The sequence below is a fragment of the Vicugna pacos genome, chromosome 2 (assembly GCF_048564905.1).
Source record: "Vicugna pacos chromosome 2, VicPac4, whole genome shotgun sequence".
Classification (NCBI taxonomy): Eukaryota; Metazoa; Chordata; class Mammalia; order Artiodactyla; family Camelidae; genus Vicugna; species Vicugna pacos.
Genome location: NC_132988.1, coordinates 68,172,353 through 68,187,111, shown reverse-complemented (window position 1 = coordinate 68,187,111; position 14,759 = coordinate 68,172,353).

The following is a 14,759-nucleotide window of genomic DNA, read 5'->3' as shown; positions in this document are numbered from 1 at the left end:
TCTCCTTCAAAACGTTGGGAAATACTAGTACAAATAATTTGGAAGAGGTCTTGATGGTACAACTCAGATTTTGTTTTTTAATTGTTTACTTCGATTATCAAATACTCTCACCTTCTGTTGCTTCAAGTTCCACACAATCTTCATCTTTTATAGTGACTTTCTGGCCTTTAGTGGTATGTGTGGTCCATTTCTAGGTCGACAAATGATTTTCCACTGGCTATTCTGAAGTACAATGATGAATCTCAGTAGAGAGGAAAAGTTTTCATTAACAAGCTGAAAGTTACCAAGGCAAAGTACTTTCTGGCCACGTTATAATACAAATGTGGTATAAACCACAGAGCAAGAGCTCTTACGATTTGTCAGTCATGATACAGAACTTCACCATTCCAGGATCTAGTGTAGACTACAGGCTATCTTATCACATAGCTGAGAAAATTATAATTCTGATGGTAATAAAAATAAACCAGTAATTGTTCGATAGATGGCAATTATTATGCAGACTCAACTAATATGTTATTTTCAAATGAATGAAACAAACACATACGAGACCAGTTAAAATACTGAGAGCAAAACCTCTGAGAATAGAGATCAAAAAAAAAATTTATGATAAAATTAATAGCTTACAGAGATTTAATATTCCAGCACTTATATTGGGTCCCTTGAGTTGAATATTCAGAAGACTATTCTGGCTGTAATGGTATAATAGCTATGGAATTTTGTATAATATTATTACAGTAATAGAATTGTTCATGTAATATAGCAACAAAATCACGTTGCATAAGCAAAAGGAGTTGATTAGAGGTTACTAATGCACTTAGCAGAATATTCTTTAACTCTTAAAATAAATCTGGCAAAATCTGGCAAATATTGCAGAGATGATTCTAATCCTCTTTACAGAAGTGATATCCATAAACTCACACAATAAAAAGCATTGTACATTGATGATATCTTCCCTAGAAAAAAACTCTGTGACCTACCAGAGGCACCTGGGTTGTCAAGACAAATTTAAGAAATTTATATTTTCCACAAGTTGTGAGTTCATTAATTTAAAAAATGTGGAATTTAGTTAATAATTTTCCAATGTCTTGAAATTGGGAAATCTTATGAAAACCAAAAGACCAAAAGCATAAGTGTCTAGGTTAACTGGCAAGCCTCTATTACTTCCTTCTTCACATAGAAAACAAAGAAAATATATATATATATATATATTTATTTATTTATCTATCTCCTCTTTTAGAAATATGTTTTAGCAATACCAGAATAGGTTTTTCTAATCTAGTCCAGACGTTTTCATCCAGTTGGTAGTTTGTGTGTGTGTGTGTGTTTTTATCAAAGCAGCAATGGCAGAGGCTTCATTAAAGTTTTGGATGGTGAGACGCTGAAAACCATGTTGTTGACACATACCCTGGGGAGGGAAAGTAGAAAAGTTAATCCTGATTTTTTTGTATAAACATGTACATTATGCTGAATTAAAATAAAACAATTCCATCTCCAACTCTTAGTGTCATAAGTAAGTGGTTTGAAAGAACCAGACCACAAGGGGGAGGACTAAAATTCTAAGCAAAATCATAGATTCATACCTGTGCCTGATCCCAGATCATTCTATGGTGAAAATAGGTAAAGCAAATGGCTAAGTAATATAATGAATCACGAGGGCACACAGAACCATTCTGAGGAAAACTAGAAGCCTTGATGAGAAGCCATAACAGAAAAACCAAAGATATTTTCATCTTAGATGTCTTCCTGAAAACCTATGGGAGAAAGGAGAGCATGTGGTCAGAGACAAAAAAAAAAAAAAATTAACATTGAAGTACACTAATTTAATGTAACTTTTTTTTAAAGTTAAGGCAGATTGTTTGGTTTGTTATTCCATTTTCTATCCTAGGCAGTTGGGGTAGCTAGTCAATGGCAATGTGGGGAAGCAAAGGTCAGTCTGATCCTCAAGTCTACTAGGACAAAGATAGAACAGGTACTAAATCCAAAAAGAGAATGTTGCCTTAGAGTCTAGACAATTTACAGAATATTAAGTTCAAAAGTTGAAACTAAGGCAATGGGATAGGTGGGCAGTTATATGGGATGCTGTGGATGGACAAGTTATTGTTCCAGGTTAGTTGTTCAGACACAATTGACACAACTCCATGTTCTACATGGGGCAGTGGAACTTTTGTATCTTGCTTCTTTTATCTTCCCAAATTTCCACTTGGTTGGTTACATGGTACATGGTGTATTGTGTCCAAACATCTCACTATTACGCATTCACATAAGGAGTGAAACTGAAATTATCCTTCCAACCAAGTCTTACAATACTTTCCTTAACATAACCTGTACTTCATTCAACTAGCTGACTGCTTTTTTTCAAACTTACCTTCAGTTTGCTCACCTCTCTGCTTTGTGACTCTTTCCCAAATTACAAAATATATTTACCTTTATGTGAAAGAAACATAATGCAAAAAAAAAATGAGATCTGGAATAAAACAGACCTCAGTTCAGCATCAAACTCCATATACTGGTATTGCCAGGCAGGACAGAAAAAGTTGTCTTTGATATAAAATAAAATGCAAATGTTTCTTCATTATTTTGTCATTCCTAAAAATGTGTTTAATTCTGTTCATTTTTTTCAATATCTTAGCAAAATATTGACTGGTAAAGTTTAGATTGAGAGGTGTTGAACAGTTCTACAAAATGGTATAAAAGAATGTGAAGGGTGAATAAAATGTTTACCTGCTAGTTGATTTTTGGCTTCCATTGGGCACCTTGAGACAAAAACATGGGGGCCTAAAAAGTCCTTGACCTTTTTTGGCCAATAAATAAAATCTTGATAGTTAAAAAATATGAAACATGATTACCAAATAGTAATTTAGAGACTCAGATAATATGAAGGTTACTGTGCATTACACTGATATGCTGTACTTTATGGGTATTCTTATTTTAAGAAGTCAAGTTTATTTTTCTCTTTTTGATTTCTGCTTCCTCCAGTGGTTGAAAGTTAATGTTTGGATGTGAAAAAGCTCAGAACATGTCAAGTCCATGGATATTTCTTTATAAAACGATGTGAATATCCATGGAATATCCACTTCTGAACTTGTTCACATCCAAACACTAACTAACTTTCAAGCAAGTCAGAAAGAGAAAGAAAAATACCATATGGTATCATTCATATGTGGAATCTAAGAAAAAGACACAAATGAACTTATTTACAAAACAGAAACAGACACACAGACATAGAGAACAGACTTATGGTTACCAGGGGAGGGAGGGATAAACTGAGAGTTCGAAACTTGCACCTCTTGGGGAGCGAAGGAAACGTTAGATCTCTTGACTGTGGTGGTGGTTTCATAAGTGTGTGTATCTATCAAAATTCATCAAATCGTACATCTGAAATATGTGGTTTACTGTACATAAATTATATCTCAATAAAGTTGTTTAAAATGATGTAAGTTTTATTGAAAAAGGCTAAAATAAATAGTAGTGAAAATATGCTTTTGGCATAAAATTATGAATTTCAAGTAATTAGAAGGATTAAAATGACACAGTAAGAAAGTAAGATGTCACAGATAAAGTGCTTGGAAAATAAATACAATTTACTTCTTAGAAATGTTCTGAACTCATTGTCAATTATTTAAAGGTAGACTTAGAACAAGGAAATTCTTTGCTAGGCATATTTTAGTGACACACTTTCTCCACTGTCAGTATCTTTCTCCAGCCAAAATTAGATGGATAAATGTGAAAAAGAACAAACTATTCTTTGAATCTATATCACCTATAACATAGATTAACCATATTTCAATCTAAAGGAAGACTGTAATTACTTCACACTTGCCCTTTAAGCTTGGAATTTCATAATACTGAAGAAAAAAAGACTAGAAAAAGACCTAATCAAATTACGTAGCCTAAAAAATTTTACACAACCTAATAGAATTAAAAGTTCTATTGCTGATCTGCTAATATCAACATAGCAGTTCTCACAGTTAAAAATATAACTTGACAAACTTGGTTAATACTTATCCTTCTCAGAATCTAAGGCCAAGCTAGGCTCAGGAAAAAACAAACATTTAATTCTTTAGTATTTGGAAAAGAAGTAGAGACACAAAAAATTATTATTATAACAGATAATGATAATTATGATAATTATGACCCATTATATGAATATGAGCATGGATCAGCTGTTGCAGATGAGATAAAAAGAGACCTCCATTTCAAAAAATTAATTCTAAAAGTGGTAGTTACATTTATATAATAAGACAAATATAGTTAACTATGGTTGAAATGTCTAATTAGCAACCCCAGATCACACCTCACCAGTAAATGGCTGACAAGGGACCAAAGCCACTGTTGAGGACCCTAGGAATCTCAATTTGAAATCAGTTTCACCAAGCTTTTGCTTTTTAGCTTAGTTTTTCCATCGTATAATGTATTTTTGTCCTGATCTTATCATGTGGCCCATGGGGTTCAAATTTATTCTTTCCCTTTGCTGTTCAGATAACAATTGAACTGTGCCTTGGCCCCCCGAATACAAATGATGATCCAAAACCTTCCTTGACCCCTTGAGCTTTCATCCTCAAATTCCCCTCCTGCAACTACCTGTTTGCAGATCAGATATTTGGTTTGGTGTGTAGCTAAATGGTGATGGCATTCCTGAATAAGCTTTCCTCTGCCTTTGAGCCAGAACCCAAAACTATGGGAGACGGGAGTAGAAGGAGAGGAAATTCAATATGTGAGAGGGCGTGGGAGTTTAGAAGGAAAGAGTGTCAAGAGTAGGAGTCATAGTTCAAAATTTGTAGATACTGACAGGCATATGCAGAATAGATAAACAAGATTGTATTGTATAGCACAGGGAAATAGATACAAGGTCTTGTCGTAGCTCACAGCCAAAAAAAAAAAATGTGACAATGAATATATGTAAGCTCATGTATAACTGAAAATTTGTGCTCTACATTGAAATTTGACACAACATTGTAAAATGACTATAACTCAATAAAAAATGTTAAAAAAAAAGTAGGAGTCATAGGGAAGAAGGAGAAGGAGGGAGATAGGGATGATGGGAAGATAAACGTAGCATCTGGCTTACTCGGCACACGTTACAATATCTGAGATGACCAACTGATGTCACAAAGGCTGAATACTTTATTTGGTCTGAAACATTTAAAGAATTTATTTATAATTTGGTAATTCTAGCTTCTCTTGATTAATCAGATAACTTGATAGCACTGGGCTGTGTTCCCATAGGCAAGGGTTGAGTTATGAATACCTGCTTTATATAGTATGGACTTTCATTTAACACGCTTACCACCAAACCCTTTTAATTTACATCTGAACTGATCCATTCATTTCTTTTGCTATTAACTGCATGACTTCATAGGAATTTGTGTCTGGACAAAATCCATTTGCTGAAGTGCCATTTGTCCATTTATTCAACAATACTGGTGAATAATCTACTGTGTGCAAAATAGTATACTAGCTGATACAGATTATGCAAAGATACTTTACAACGTGCTCCTTGGCTTTAGGGAGACTAGAGTGTAGAAAGGGAGATAAATGAGCACAGTACCAGCTGTAATAAAAGCAGAAAACGATAGGCATTCCAAGACATGTTATCATTCTATAGAATAGAGAGAATATAATTCCAGTTACGATATCAAGGAAATATTGATGGACAGGGTAGAGTCAGAAAAAGAACCTGGTTGACAGTTCGATGGGCATGTAGATATGTATTTATGGAATTATGTTCAGGAGGTGAATTTTATTATCTCTAATTAAAACTGTCAATATTAGGCATTAGGTTCAAATTATCTAGATTTACATATATATGTATATATTTGTATATATATATGTGTATATATGCATGTGTGTGTCATATTTATGACATATTTGTATGAGCTATAGAGACATAGAGATTATATTGATATTAATCACTTGTCCTTGTACATAAATTCCATCAAAATTTTTATTAGGAAAATGTTCAAGATTTTTAATAATTACATTGTACCATCTTCCATGCACCTAAAAAAATAGCATTAGATTTTTTAAATTTTAATAATAGTTAATGTTTATTGAATGATTATAAAGTTTTAAGAACTTCACATAAATTATGCCTTTTAATCTTTACAAACACCCTATGAAATTATATCTCATTTACACATATGGATTCTGAGTTTAAGAGCAGTTAAACAGTTTGCCTGTGGTAAGATGATAAGTGACAGAGCCAGGATCTGAACCCAGACAGGCAGCCTCAGAGCTGACACTACACTGATATACAATAATTATATTTGCAATGCAATTTATTTTATCGATGGGAAAAAGGAAACATTCAAGCACAGGATCATCACAACTTGACTAGTCAAAGACACACATACTTTTCTCATCTGATTTCTTGAGTATTCTTCCTAGAAATGAGTAACACTCCTGGCTCCCATCCTCACACACACACACACACACACACACACACACTGCCCCTGCTGAATTCTCTGCTGACTGTGCTGAAAAAACATAATAGAGTTTGAAATGTTCTGGGATTTATCCTGTCAAACGTTCAATTATTTACTTGAAAGAAGAGGAATTACATCTTAATACAACATAATGACGTGGTAAATGAATGGGAATTTAAGAAGGAAAATTATCAATGAAAGCAAAACTGTAACCTTTATAATATTATTCTTAACAATGAATGTCACCAATAACCAAGGGTCTAAGCCAAAGTGTCATCTTTGATTTGTCACTTTTCAGTAACCTCTACAATCAATTACATACAAGTTCCACCAAATCTACCCTTTTAGTCTCTCACAAGTCAACCTCCTCCCTCCTCCTTCCTATGTAATCTTCACACCATCTCCATCCTTCTCCATTTGCTGGAACAACCTGATTGGACTTGACTTTTCCACACTGCATCTTCAGAGATATTGCTAATCTTATATATGAAAATGTTGCTCCCCTGGCTAAAACTTTAAACTTTCCATAACCTCTACGTCTAGTTAAGTGCCTCTCCTCTGTATTCTAAGCCCCTACTTCCTACCTTATCACAATACTTAGCTCACCATATTGGTCATTTACTTATTTTTTCCAGGAATGTAAGTTCCTGAAAGGGAGGAAGTGTGCATTGCTTAACATAATTAGTGGCAAATAATTACTGACTGAATACATGAATGAGAGATACAAATTAAAGAATATAACATCTAAATATCACTTCAAATGCTTTAAAAGAGATAAGAAAATACGTATACTTTGACCCTAGATCAATTTGCCCCTGGGAAACACAAGTTTGTTTTCTATATCTGTGATTCTGTTTCTTTTTTGTAAATAAGTCCATTTGTTTCTCTCTCTCTCTCTTTTAGATTTTACATATAAGTGATATCATATGATATTTGCCTTTCTCTCTCTGGCTCACTGCACTTAGTATGACAATCTTCAGTTCCATCCATGTTGCTGCAAATGGCATTATTTCTTTTTTTTTAGGCTGAGTAGGATTTCACTGTATATGTACCACATCTTCCTAGCATCATAAACTTAATCACTGAGGGCTCTGACCTCTTTCTCAAAATCCTCTTCTCGCTTCCAAGTTCTATCAAGAGATAGTTCAGCGTTTTTACATGACTCATCCAAAATCCTAGGCATTCATTTTCTATGGTGGTCCTATTGGCATTATGAAAGCACTTTTAACTTAATTTAATTTAATTTTACTTGAGTTTGTTTCATTTATTTCAGGATACTGGGGATTCTTGACTTGCCCCTAAATACAAGTAGTAACCCCTCCCCATTCTTGTAAATAATCAAAACAAGTTCTACATGTTACTTCCTGCTCCTCAAATGGGGAGAGTTAAGAGCTTCACCCAATCTAGTCAAGAGCCACTACTTCAATCCGCCCACCTCCTTGTTCCCATTTCAGCTTCACTTCTACAGCCTATCTGTAAGGTTTACCTCAGTGTTGATTAATTACCTAGAATTCCTTCATTTCTAAAAAGCTAAATTTGAATATATTCAGTTTTTGTCTCAGTATCCTAAGCTTCTATTAGCTATCTTATTTGGCTATTTCTACAACTATAGTTGTACTTTAAGGGACATCTGCTTCAAAAACACCAATATTTTTCCTTATTTCTATTAATTTCTTTCCAAATGACTTAGAATCCATGGTCTATTCAGCCATTCTATTGCCAACATTTTGAACTTCCTAGCTCCACTATCCTTTCAAGCCAAATTGTAAATATCCCAGTTCTCAATCTGCACTGTCCTAAAGAAGCCCTTAGTCACATGTGGTTATTTAAAAATTAAATTTTAAGTAAGTAAAATGAAGTGCTATTAAAAATGTAGTTCCTCTGTTGCTCTAGCCACATTTTTTTTTCTAAAGACACCTGTGTCGTATGACCCACACAGGCTTGTCTCTTAAGCTTCGTATCCATCTATGAAATGTACACTCTACTTCTCTGCCTACACTGACTCATTCAAGAAGTAAGAATTATGCGTGTTCACCATTTGCCAACCACAGACTAGGTTCTGGAAACCCAAAGATGAATTAAAATCAGACCTAGTTTTGTCTTCACGAAACCTGAAGCTTGGTGAATCAGGAGACACTAGCGTAATTGCGCACACATATGCAAAAGTGTAACTTTGACAAATACAACAATGGAGAGGCACGCAGTGTGTGGGGGCCTGTGAAGGAGGTGTTTGATCTAGATAGGTCAGTAAAAGCTGTTTGCCCAAGAGCTGGTTTGGAAAGCCATAGTCAATGGAATGAGAAAGGGTTGAAATGGGTATTGAAGAAAATTTCTGGTGAAAAACAGAATGAGATATTCAGAGCCTTTCAAAAGAGGATCAAGATGCAATTGCAGGACAAAAGGACCCAGTGTTTGTTGGAGTGGAGGAGAATGAATGAGAGGATGGGCAGGGGAAAGGTGATACGTGATACTGGAAAGGTAGGAGCCAGGTCATTTAGGAATTTGTAGGCCAATTAAGGATTTGGTCTTAATTCTGAGAACAGCAGGAAACTATTGAAAGGTTTTAAGTAGTAGGAATATAGTGGGAGGTGACAAGATCAGATTTATGTACTAAAAAGCTCATGCTAGCTTCAGAGTGCAGAGCAGATTGCTGTAGGGAAGAGAGAAAGAGGGGAGACCAGCTCAGAGCCTCTGAGGTCATACAAATAAGAGATGATTGTGTTTAAATAAGAGGGTTGGTGGCGATGAAAAAAACTGGACAGATTAAGAGACTTTAGAAAGGAATTTATGTATTGAGCTTTGTGATAATTTGGATATGGAGGGTAAAGGAAATAACACATGTGTGAATGTTAGTGCCTTTCACTGAGATGAAGAACTCTAAGGAGAAAGTCAGGCATCTCAGCTGCAGTACATCTAAAAGGAACACGTTACCTTCTGCCCGAGCCTAGCTCTTGTCTCCCTAGATCATTCCTTTGATGACTTAGTCCAGCTACCTGCATACCATCCTCAACTGCTCCATGTCTTTCCCCAGCAGCCAGTGTAGCATTAAATGTTTTTCAGTCCACTCACCAAATGTCCCATTTCTAGGTAAGCCACCATCAGCTTACTGGAACAGTCTAGCCACTTCACCCCCTCACTGTCTCTGATGCTGTTCCTATCCAACCTGTGCTTCACACTTCAGTCCAAGCTATCTCTCCAAAAATTCAATGCTAATCTTAATATCTGTCTTATTGAAACCCTTTCTTCCATTGGCTTCTCATTGCTTATATGATCATAGTCAGTAACCTAAACTCACCTCGAAATCCCTGCAAGATATGAGCATTGCTGACTCCTTTGGCCTCACCTCTCGCCACCTCCCTCCCCATCCTTTGCTCAAGGATGAAGCCCCAACAGACTTTGCTTGGCTTCAAGAATGCGTGAGGCTCTTATTCTTCCACTCCTCTGCATGTGATTCCCTTCACCTGAAATGTTCTCATTTCGTACTGCTCCACTCCACTCTTCCCTTCCTGGGCTACCCCTGCTTCAGCACGTCTTCTCCACTGTTTGTTAGGTGATCCTGCTCTGAGGACTTCTGGACGGTGTTTAATTTTCATGTGATCTGCCTTGCATTTTCTCAGCACCGTATTTTAGTTGCCTATTTATATTCTTGTCTTCCCTCTTGACTATGAATTCATTGAGGGCAAGGATAGACACTGTTGTGTAATCAGCAACTTGCAGTACTGGCAATAAGCTTGCCCATAAATTGATCGTTTTTAATTGATTTGAAATTGAATTAGCTATTCATCCCTAACCCCAGAGCCTTGACATAAACACAAAGGAACTAACAAGGACATACAAGTAGATAACAAATTTATTTGTGCATTTTGATGTCAAGTACCTAATGGTTTTAAATGTCTAGGACCTGATCCACTGATGATAGAAATGTCTAGACAAATGAAGTTAGTTATGCTATTTTTCAACAAAGATAAAATAATTTATATGATAAAGTCATGTATTAATTGTAGAATTTATAACTAATGTATTTTGCTGTAATCTTTAAATGATCAACAGGTTCTCTTTCAAGAAATTTTTAAAAAATGTATTTGACATTACTTCAATCCAGATACAGAGTCCTAACCTGCCTAACTAAAGAAAGATAACTTATTGAAGGATCTATTTAGTTTTTCTCTTTTATTTTGCAGCGTCATCTGAGCATATTATGTAGCTCTTTGATGCCACCTAGTGATCAAAGGTGACAGTTTTTCCTGAAAAGAAAGGGATTGAAATTAAAATGGATCTATTGTCTCTTCTCAAACCTAAGGGGTAGAGAGGGAATTAAGTCTCCCCTGGTTGTTCATGGGGGAGAGAGAGAGAGAGAGAAGAAGAAGAAGAAGGAAGAGAGGGAGAAGGGGAGAAGTCAGAGGGGGAGTAGGGGAAAGGAGGCTAGGTGGTACTTTGTAATTGTCCCTAGTCCATTCATTAGCATCCCTTTGCTACGACGAATCTTCCCCAGACACAAAATTCAAATATTTTCATTTGGAATGGTCAGGAAATACCTAACCTAGAAAGCAAAACTTTGAATTTCCTTAAAATTTGAAATACGTCTCACAAAGGTGTTTGGAGTTAAAATAAATCTTGAAGTCTAGTTTTCCTTTTAGCTTTCAAAGTTTCTTGTCTGCTCCTTCCTTTAAAAATCCTTAGGTTTTACCTCCTCCTACTGGAACTGAAGAGAATATCACTTTTAACACCATCAGGAACTAAAAACATGAACAAATAGTCTTTCTTTGAATATTTAATACACCTCTCCTCTAAAACCATTGAACCTGGTATTTGTTTTCTATCAAGTCATAAATTCCCTATTAAATTTTTAAAGTCTATAGTATTATTTAATGCTTATTAAATTATTTAATTTCTTAATGTGGTAGCATTCAAAAATCATTAAATAAATGTAATCAAAACAATGATGTTGATCTCTTTATAGTTATTATTGATTAAATCATATTTTGTCAAGACTATTTCCATTTTATCCATTTTTTAAATTTTTTGGCAAAAAAGATGTCTCATCACTTAAATCACTTGTTCTAATTTCCCATATTGTATGTATGTTTGATATTTTTATCTTAGTTTATCTCACTTGGGTTTTCTCAACTTTAATCTTTATTTCAAAGAAAAAACTTGTATGACTGCTTTCCTTTTCTGAGAATTCTTTCATTTTCTACTTTTTTTGTAATATTGAGCTCTGTATAATTTGAGTTTATTCTGATATATTATTCTTTTTTCTAACTGTTAAGTTGAATTAACATCCCAGTATTTATTTTAGCAGTGTTTTAATTTTAGAATAGTTTTATATTTACAGAAAAATTGTAAAGTTAGTTGCGTTTCCATATATCTCACACTCAATTTTCTCTATTACATCTTACATTACGATAGTGCATTTGTTACAATGAATTAATTAGTGTTGATATATTAATATTAACTAAAGTCCATACTTGATTCAGCTATCCTTAGTTCTTGCTTAATGTCCTTTTTTTGTTCCAAGATTCTCTGTAAGATACCATGAGAACATTCAGTTCTTATGTCTCCCAGGCTCCTCTTGGCTGTGACAGTTTTTCTTTTTTCATGACCTTCCTTAATTATTATTTTGAAAAATAACTGTCTGGTATTTTGTAGAATGTTCCTCAGTTGGGATTTGCCCGATGTTTGTCTCATCACTAGACTGGAGTCATGGATTTTGGGGAGGAAGACCGCAGAGGCAGAGTGTCATTTCCGTTTCAGCATATCCAATTGTGTGTATCCCTGCTGACGTTAAATGTATTAAAAACGATGTGTGCTTTGGTTCTCATGCCCTCCTGAGTTTCTGATTCAGTATGACTAGGGTGGACTAGCAACTTTCCAGGTGATGCTGATGCTGCTGGTCTGGGGACCACACTCTAAGAACCACCACTGCAAAGGAAGAGAATAGGAGTGGTGGGTAGTGACTGGCCCATGAAGGATGGTGACTTTTACTTTTTATCCAGTGTATCTCAACAAGCCTGACTTAAACAAACAAACAAGAGAGAATTTTAACACATTATTTAGAAAAGAATTAGCATGGATTTTGGGACAATCATTCTGGCTCTCATCTCCTAGGTGAAGGATGTTGGCTGCATTCCCTATCACCTTTGTGCTCCTGTTTCTTTATATGCAAAATGTAAATGATAATTTTGCTGACTTCATCATTTTCTGAGGATTACCATTGTACTTGGCACATAGTAACAGTCAATTTAGGTTAGATATTAATGTAATACAGTGGTACACTTTTATAAAAAGGAAAAAATTAGTTTTGGGAATTTCCTAGTAAACCCCCCAAACAGAATAAATTTGATTCCTTTTTTTCAAGGTCAACCAGGGTTAGTGAAATGACAGATCAGAGTATTAACAATGGCTCTATTGTTAATAGAATGAGATGTGAAAAAATGTAAATAAGATTCTATTTATAGCTAAGTTGTGTTTATGGAATTGAATATGCCTGAAATTGCAAACGGTTTTACTTAAACCTGTTCTTTACTGAGCAATATAATGTTTATACATGATGTAAACATTCACAAATAACTTCAACTGTGACATTGCCGGAAAATATATCCTCTTTTTTTTCAGTGGAGGGACTGGGGATTGAACCCAGGATATCGTACACACTGAGCATGTGCTCTACCACTGAGCTCTACCCTCCCCCCTGAAAACTGTATTCTGATCATGCCTCAAATGGATGGATATTATGGCCCAATTATTTCTTTTCCTTAAGTTATCAGCTAATATGATCTTTGGAATGAGTTAGACCAGTGAGTCTCAAATTTAACATGCTTCAGAATCATCTAGAGAGCTAATTAATATACGGATTATGGACTCCGATTTCAGAGTTTATGATTCAGGGGATTTGAGGTGTGGTCCAACAATCTGTGTTTTTAAAATTTGTAGACGATATAGATGCTGCAGGTCTGAGGTATCACATTGTGAGACCCAAATGGTTACAACTCTGTGGAAAGACTGTTAGAAACCCACAGTGTCCTATAATCCTTTACTATTGAAGGGATGTCCTCTAAGGTATGGAGTCTGACTAAGATGCTGTATCGAAAAGTTGTAAAGACTCATCTTTCTACTCACTTACTTCCCATCTCCCTCCGGGAGAAAAGCCGCAAGGTAACTATCCTGACCCTGTGTGATGCCTTATATACGGTACGTGCTCCTCAGAACTAAAGGTAACCACCTCTCTTGCCCAGGGCCTTCTCTCACCATTGCCCCAGTGAAAGCCCTTCATAAAAGGCTGCCAGAGACCCCATCTCCCTTCTCCCTGAACCTATAGTCACGTTACAAATTAGTGAGAGTCAGGCCTTTCTGCCTCCTCCCGCAGATTTCTCTATTCTACCCTGAAATTGGTGCCAGAGCCATTTCAAATGTCAAGCTGAACATTCAACATTTTGTGTAAAAGCTGTAACACTCCCCTGAACCTCCCCACTGCCTGAGATTATGCACAGACCACTTAGCTTTGTGCCTTTCTCCGCTAGACTTTGCAGCTTTGTTTTTCATTATACTAAGCCTAGTTGTACAAAGTTCTCTTTACACCCTGATCTATTTTTGCCGCTGCTCCTTTGTTTACACTGCTTCACTACCTGGCATGCTGTTTCCTCCTCATCCTACATTAATTGGTGAGAGTCTTGGACTCTGATACTTGACTCAGAGCTCATCTCCTGCGTAATTTCTAACTCACCAGGTAGAAGTCATCTGATCTTGTGCGTAGTTTGACCATAAATCTATACCACTGTGTTTTACTTACCTAATTACATGTCTGACTATCTATTCTGAAAGGAATGTGAACAAAAGGTCTTAGCTGCAAGGTGGATCTCCTTCAGAAAATATTCACGTTTCTCCACGTTTATAATCCTGTAACCCTATGTATCTATACCGATTGACCTTTTACGCAACTTTGAGTACGTTGATGTTTTGTTTCTGTTAGGTCGTTAGATAAGTGGGGGCACCGGGAAGACAGGTGGAGGAGAGGGAGGATGGTCTGGAAGATGGCTTTATGTCTACCTCCAGCATAAAGAGACGTTACTTCTAAATAAATGCCAGCAAGAAACTGGTTAGAACCTGACATCCATGACTGTGCGGTAGCAGAAAGGACTTAACAAGACACGACCCGATGTTCATCGTATTATAATTAACATTGCAGCTTAGCCCTCACCCCCGTGGGATTTTCTGTGTACACCATGGATAAGGACATGTGCGAAGAGGCCAAACGTGACTAAGCATTCCAGGGACAAGAGCCGTCAATCAATCAAGAGACCACCTCTGAGCAAGGATGTAAGAGAAAGGGGAGAC